The sequence below is a fragment of the Otolemur garnettii genome, unplaced genomic scaffold (assembly GCF_000181295.1).
Source record: "Otolemur garnettii isolate 467f Iridium unplaced genomic scaffold, OtoGar3 scaffold00013, whole genome shotgun sequence".
NCBI lineage: Eukaryota > Metazoa > Chordata > Mammalia > Primates > Galagidae > Otolemur > Otolemur garnettii.
The window spans coordinates 2,615,212-2,623,301 of record NW_003852408.1 but is presented as its reverse complement, the minus strand read 5'-3'; positions in this window follow the sequence as shown (position 1 = coordinate 2,623,301).

Genomic DNA, 8,090 nt, shown 5'->3' with positions numbered 1-8,090 from the left:
TTTAGAGACAGGGTCTCACTCTTGCTCAGGCTGGTCTTGCATGAGAGAAAGTTCAAAAGATCCACACACCTCAGCCTTCCAGAGTGCTGGGATTACAGGCCTGAGCCACTGCCCAACCCCCCAGGTACTTTGTTGATAAAGTTTTCAATTATTACATAATTGTTTTTTATCTCCATTTCAGTGCTTAATTTTCTTAGATGACCCTCAAGCTGTGAGTGATATCTTAGAAAAACTGGTAAAGGAAGACAACCTCCTGATGGCTTATCAGATTTGTTTTGATTTGTATGAAAGTGCTAGCCAGCAATTTTTGTCATCTGTAATTCAGAATCTTCGAACTGTTGGCACCCCTATTGCCTCTGTGCCTGGATCCACCAATACGGGTACTGTTCCGGGATCAGAGAAAGACAGGTATAAGTATCCTTTTCTACATGAAAACTAATTGAACAAGCTTTATTTCTTGTGGGGAATAGGTAGAATATCCATAGACAGCATTCTAAAAATAAATTTAACCATTAGCTTTTATAGATTGTAAAATCTTATTAGGCTATTGTTCTGTTTTGTACTGTGCTAGGCACAGTAAGGAAAACCGAAGAAATGCCCTCCCTTGCTACCCCCCACCAGAAGAAATAGGAATGATTATCTGGTAGGGAGGCCTACCAGACAATGTGTGCTATTTAATCAACTAAATTCTTGTAAAATTCTTAGATGGGACTCAGCAACCGTAGGTCAGTGGTTAGGGCACCGGCCACATACACCAAGGCTGGCAGGTTCAAACCCGGACCTGGCTTGCTAAACAAAAGACAGCTGCAGCAAAATAATAAGTTTGTTGTGGCGGGTGCCTGTAGTCCAAGCTACTTGGGAGGCTGAGGCAAGAGAATCACTTAAGCCCAAGAGTTTGAGGTTACTGTGAGCTGTGACGCCACAGCACTCTACTGAGGGCAACATAATAAAACTGTCTGGAAAAAATAAATTCTTAGGTGGGTTAGCTATATGGAAAATAAGAAAGATTCTCAGTTTTTTATGCTTTTAATAGAACTAATTACACAAATATCTTAGGCTGATATGTTATTAAATTTTATTTTCCTGGGTTTTTTTTTTTTTTTTAACACATTTAGACCACTTACTGAGAATACTGTGTCTTGTTTATGCCTGCTTATTTTCCTTCTAAGGTTGTACACACAAGCAGTTGGGAATCATTTTTCTGAAACCAACGTAAGATGTCACTGCCCTCTTAGTACCTTCCAAATAAATTTCAAATAATATTCTGAGTCCTGAAAGGAGCCTATAAGGCAATACATGATTTGGTCTCTCCTTACCCTTCACTTTATCTCTTTGTTATTTACTCACTGCCTTCAAACTACAGTGACCTCACTGGTTCTCAAACATACCAAAATACTACTACTTCATTAAGGTTTTTCTTGAATTTTAGTTTTTATTACTTGTTTTGTTCCCTTGCTTTATTTTTCTTCCTTGGGGGCCTCCTATTATAGGTACATTGCATCTTCTTTGCCAATCTTCGGTATTTGTCACTTCCTTTTGAATCTTTTTCTACCTTTAATTTTCTCTTTTAATTGAGTAACAATTTAAATATAGTAAAGTTCATAGGTCTTCGTATTCAGTTCAATGAGTTTTAATAATAAAACACCCATATAAACACCTCTGTTGTCATCTCAAAAAATTCCTTTATGCCCTTTGTAGTCAACCTCTTGCTCCCAAGAGGGAGCTCCTATTTTGCTCCTATTTTGATTTCTGTCACCATATATTAGTTTTGCCAGTCCTTGAACTTTGTAAAAATAGGGTTACATAGCATGTATTCTTTTGCTTTTGGCTTTTTTTCACTCAGGATAATATCTGTAATATATATCTATAATCTTGGGCAAATCAGTAACTGATTTTTTTTTTTTTTATTGCTCAATAGCAGCATTTCATTCTACAAACATGTCACTGTTTATCCATTCTTCTACTGATGGACAGTTGGGTTATGTCTAGTTATTAGACATGAAGAATAAGGCTGCTATGAGTATTATACACAGCTTTTTATAGACAGATATTTTTATTTTGATTGGGTGCGTACTTTGGAGTGGAATAGCTAGGTCACAGGGCATATGTTTAACTTAGTAAGACACTGCCAAACTTTTCTAATGTTATTATACAGTTTTACCCTTTCTCCAGCAATTCTGAGCATTCCAATTGTTCTGCATCATTGTCAACATTTGATATTATGTCTTTATTTTTATTTTTTAATTTTTTTTTTGCACTTTTTTTGGCCAGGGCCAGATTTGAACCCACCACCTCTGGTATATGGGGCTGGCGCCCTACTCCTTTGAGCCATAGGTGCCTCCCTGATACTATATCTTTTTAATATTACTCCCTCAAAGTGGTATAAAATGTTTTGCATTGTTATTTCTTCTTTTTCTTTCTCCAGATTTTTTAAGAGATAGAATCTGACCATGTTGCCTAAGGTGGAGTATAGCAGCTGTTCATAAGTATGATCATAACACACCAGATTCTCAAACTCCTGGGCTCAAGTGATACTCCAGCCTTAGCCTCCCAAGTAACTGAGACTATAGGCACATGCATGCCACCATGCCTGACTTTCATTACAATTTTAATAGAAGTCATTTGTCAGATATATATGTGACAAATATTTTCTCCTAGGCTTTGGCTTTTTCTTTTTCTTTTTTTAGTGGTGTCTCTTGATGAACATAGTTTTTTTGTTTGTTTGTTTTATTGAGACAGAGTCTCGCTCTCAGTAGAGTGCTATGGCATCATAACTCACAGCAACCTCAAACTCTTGGGCTCAAGTGATTCTCATTCTCCCTAGTAGCTGGGACTACAGGCACCTGCCACAAAGCCCGGCTATTTATTTATTTTGAGCCAGAGTCACACTTTGTCTCATAGCAACTTCCACCTCTTGGGCTTAAGAGATTCTCTTACCTCAGCCTCTCAAATAGCTGGGACTATACAGGCGCCCACCACAACACCCAGCTATTTTTTGGTTGTAGTTGTCGTTGTTTGGCAGGCCCAGGCTGGATTTGAACCCGCCATCCCTGGTGTATGTGGCTGGCGCCTTGGCCACTTGAGCCACAGGTGCCGAGTCCACATTTATGTTTTGATAGTGTTTTTTCTATTCTTTTCCATTGATGTACAGCAGGGGTCCTCAAACTTTTTAAACAATTGTCCCTCAGACCTTTGGAGGGCTGGACTGTGGGCCCTGGGATGAGTCAGCTGCTAAGCAGGACAGGTAGCAGCAGCAAAAACACCCAGTGGGCCGGATAAACATCCTAGGTGTGCTGCATTTGGCCTGCGGGCCGTAGTTTGAGGATGCCTGATCTACAGGCAATCACTGGAGATATTACAGAGTCAGTTCTAGATCACTACAGCAAAAAACATATTGCAGTATTTTATCTTTTTTTCTTAGGGCAGCAGTTCTCAACCTGTGGGTCACGACCCCTTTTTAACAATGAAAATACATTGTGGCATGAGGAAGGTTGAGAACCACTGTCCTAGGGCATGATATGTTTATGTGCTTACATGTTCCTTCTGAATTAATCTTCACTTCTGAAATGATTATTTTTCCTCTTTCATTTCTTTTTTTTGAGACAGAGTCTCACTGTCACACTCTGTTGCCCCAGTCAGTAGTGTCATAGCTTACTGCAACCTCAAACTCCTGGGCTTAAGCAGTCCTTCTGTCTCAACCTCCCAAGTACATGGGACTGTAGGTGCCCACAACACCTGGCTAATTTTTCTATTTTTAGTAGAGGTGGGGTCTTGCTTTTCCTCAGACTCAAACTCCTGAGTTCAAGAAATCCTCCAGCCTAGGCCTCCCAGAGTGCTAGGATTATAGACATGAGCCATTGCACTAAGCCGCCTCTTCATTTCTGATTTTTCCGTTTCTATCATCTTAATTTCTGAGTTTTTCTAATTTTAACATGTACTGATCTTTTATGTTTTCATTGTTTTCTTAATGTATTTTACCTTTTTTGAAATAATTTTTTCTTATAATGTTGTATAGTATTTTAATTTGACCCTTTTCTGTGGCTTTTTTTTTAACAGAAACTAGTTCTCAAAAACTGTTACAAGAGATGCTTAAGATGGTGTTCAATTTCACTGCTCTTTAGAACTCCCTCTTCTGTTGTATTTGTAAAGTATTAAATAAACAAAGTGGTGGCTTATGTTCTGATATCTCCTGGCTCTGTTCCCTATCCCATTTTTATTTGGACCTTCTTTTTTTCTTCGTACCTTTTTTTTTTCCTTTGTAGAAGAGAAAAGTCTCCCTTTATCACCCTCGGTAGAGTTGCCGTGGCATCACACAGCTCACAGCGACCTCCATCTCCTAGACTTAGGCAATTCTCTTGCCGCTCCCTGGCACTGCAGGCGCCTGCCACAATGCCCAGCTATGTTTTTTTTTATTGTTGCAGTTTGGTCAGGGCCCGGTTTGAACCTACCATCCTCGGTATATGGGGCCAGCACCCTACCCACTGACCCACAGATGCTGCCCAGTCCCTACCTTCTTAATTTGAATTCTGTGCCCAGCATTTTCTCTTTAGTATGGTCCTTTGATCTAAAAGGGAATGTTGGCCTTTTATGAGTTGTATGAGTAGTTGGGATCCTGACTGCTTCATTGCAAACTAGTTTGGTAGCTGGTGGTAGTTTATCCCCACTTAGCTGTTGCAGGAGTGAGAGTAGATTTTGTCATTGACCTGTTCCTGATGTAATGTTCATGGATTATGCTTACCTAGTTGCCTTGTATATTTTTATTTATTTGAGAGAAATTCAGTAACTGGGCTACTTCTATCTTGGAGATGTTTGGAAATTTTTCTTGTTCCTGAGTGGTAATGGTTATAAACTAACATTTTCTTGCAAAATATTTATCTGGACATGGTTCAGGCCTGGGGTTTAAACAGATTGCACATTCTATTCACAAAGGATTTATCAAATTATTGATCATTGGATCTTTTTTTATTTTAGTGATTCAATGGAAACAGAAGAAAAAACAGGCAGTGTACTTGTAGGAAAGACACCAGAAGCAGTGAGTATGCTTTTTGAAGTTAAAATTGTCATTGACATACATTTCCACAATATACTATAAATTCTTTCAAGTACATGTTATATCTGCTTTTATGAAAGTTTGTTATTACATTTGATACCAAAGTCATTTTATAAAAATGGATTTTCTGTAAAAAGTAAAATTTTAACTCGTGATCTAAAGAAGCACTTAGAAGAAATCAAATCCTTAGATGCTAACCAATGAATAATCTCTGTATAAAATAACTAAAAGTTTACCTGTCATGGATGAGAGAAAAATATGTCCTCTAACAAAAGGCGACTTTTCATAGGGGAGTTATGTTGTTTTTAACGTTCATGGTATATGGAAGAGTAGGGCAAGATTTTAGAGCAATGAATGGTCTGTTGAATGTAAATCTTTCCTCTGTTAGGGCTTTAGGTTTCTGATCCTCAGGGATGTAAACCTCGGTTCTTCAGCTAGGTGGAGAGTTTTATTAATGGCATGGTTGGTTATTCATTAGATCTTTTGTATGAGTTGATTAAAGGTACTTTGTTTTCTCAATTCCAAGTAGGGAGTTTTCATTTAAAGTTTAAACTAACTCTTTAAAAAGTAACTTTTCTCTGTGTCATTAGTAATTATTCTTTCCCAGTTTTTAAAAAATACTAAAATATTTTACATTGGAAGCTTGTTGGAAACGATTTATGTTCTTCCATCAAGCTGGTATCATATCTCAGGGGCAGCTAATGAAAAAATAAATAAATAATTCTTCCTCTTGAATAAAAAATTGAGTTTTCTGGATTTTATAATTAAAATACAAGTTGTATTGACTGTTTGAATTTCACTGGTTTAGGCCTGATGAAATAAAGTTGGCTTAGTGGATTTTAATAATACTAATAAGAATTTTCCTTCTTTTTTGATTTTGGCAGAGTCCAGAGCCCAAGGACCAGACTTTGAAAATGATTAAAATTTTAAGTGGTGAAATGGCCATTGAGTTACACCTGCAGTTCTTAATACGAAACAATAACACAGACCTCATGATTCTAAAAAACACAAAGGTAGGCAATGGATATTTTCTATATATATTCACCTATAATGGATATTTTCTCTATATATTTTTCCTTTATGCTTCTTTGTTGACCATAAGTACTTAAATTTATTTCCTTTTGAAATATTTATTTCCTATTTTGTTCTTGTTCAAGGACGTAAGCATTTAAGTTTTGTTTTTTTCTTTTTTGAGACAGAGGCTAAAGCTGTCGCCCTGGGTAGAGTGTTGTGGCGTCGCAGCTCACAGCAACCTCAAACTCTTAGGCTTAAGCGATTCTCTGGCCTCAGCCTCCCAAGTAGCTGGGACTACAGGCACCTGCCACAATGCTTGGTTATTTTTTGTTGTTGTTGTTGTAGTTGTCATTGTTGTTTAGCTGGGCCAGGCCAGTTTTGAACCCTCCAGCCTTGGTGCATGTGGTTGGCACCATAACTACTGTGCTATGAGTGCCAAGCTTGTAGTTAAGTTTTTATAAAAATAATAATGGGTAAACCACTTGGAATTGTTGGAAAGGGAATGGAATTAGCAATCATTAAGCTCCTGTTTTAGTGTTAGTCTCCTATTGAGAAGCTTAGTGAATTTTTTTTGAACTTTTTATCTTAACACGTAAATGCAGCAGTTGAACAAATAGCAAGTCAGAAATTAATGTAGTTGTTTATGTATATGTATTTCCCACTGAACCATGAACTCCTTCAGAGCATAGACTCCTACCTTATTGTTGCAACCTCTGTTGAGATACTGATCTAATGATTATTAGAACTAATTTTAGTTTTTGAACAGCTAGTACTATATATATTTGTTCAATTAAAAATGTTTTAATATGAAAAGATATATAACTTGAAAAGTCTTCCTCTTTTTCTCTTATTTATCCAATATCCCTTCCTTCATTTATTCTTTTTTTATAGCACTATATTAGTAAATGCTTGTTTGATTGAAGCATATATAATAGTGCTTTCCAAAACTTTTGATATAATTTTCACAAATGGTAAAATTATACAGAATTACATAGTTTGCATTTATGACACTTATTTGAAGCGAGTCTTGGTAATATACTATTAAAAATAAAATTATTTGATACCTGTCAGAGTGCTAGCTTGAAGAGGTGCAGCACCATTCCTCAGCTTACCCCAACTCCTAGGAGACTTTAGGCAAGGTACTAAAGAGAAATGGCAGGTTAAACTATTCAGAAAACAAAGAATAGAAAATCTGCTTCCTAAATTCCCACTTAAAATGTATGAGCAAGGTCAAGTTAAGACTGCAGTAAAACTATTTGACTTGCTTAATTTTATAAACTAGCTATTTAGTCTTTCTAAAGAAATAACCAAGATCTGCATTTTAAATCTTTGTTCACTTTTCTGCCACAAAATAGAGCCCCTGACTATGTGTTAGCACATGTATATGAATATTTTGCCAATGATTAAAAAAAAAAATCTATTTATTTTTAAAGGATGCAGTACGGAATTCTGTATGTCACACAGCAACTGTTATAGCAAACTCTTTTATGCACTGTGGGACTACCAGTGACCAGTTTCTTAGGTAAATATGCTCAATGATTTCCACTTTGGCTTAAAATAGTCTTTAACAGAGAATATGTTGACATTGTTACATGGGTGTAGAGAGGTTTCCCTGTGGACCAGTCTTGATTCTATTATAAATTATATTTTTGCTTTCTATATATATTTTACTACATAAGACTACTTATTTTAAGGTGAATTAATTATTTTATTAATTGGCTTGATTATGGGCTTTTAAAATAAATATATTAAGCTCAAAAATGTAATAAACCATATTTTGCCATGCATAATACACACTTTTTGCCCAAATTTTTGAGGAAAAGATAAGGATATGCAATATACATGGGTAGTACTGATTCCATATCTATAAATGATTTTATTTTATTTGTGCTTGTGTGTTAAAAGTTTAGTAACTATAGAAAGCAATAACAATATCTGTATGCAGAATAATACCCTGGAATATGGTAATGGCTCCCTGCCTACACCATCCCCCTCCCTGGCTGCCCCCTCACCAGTTAAGCACTCC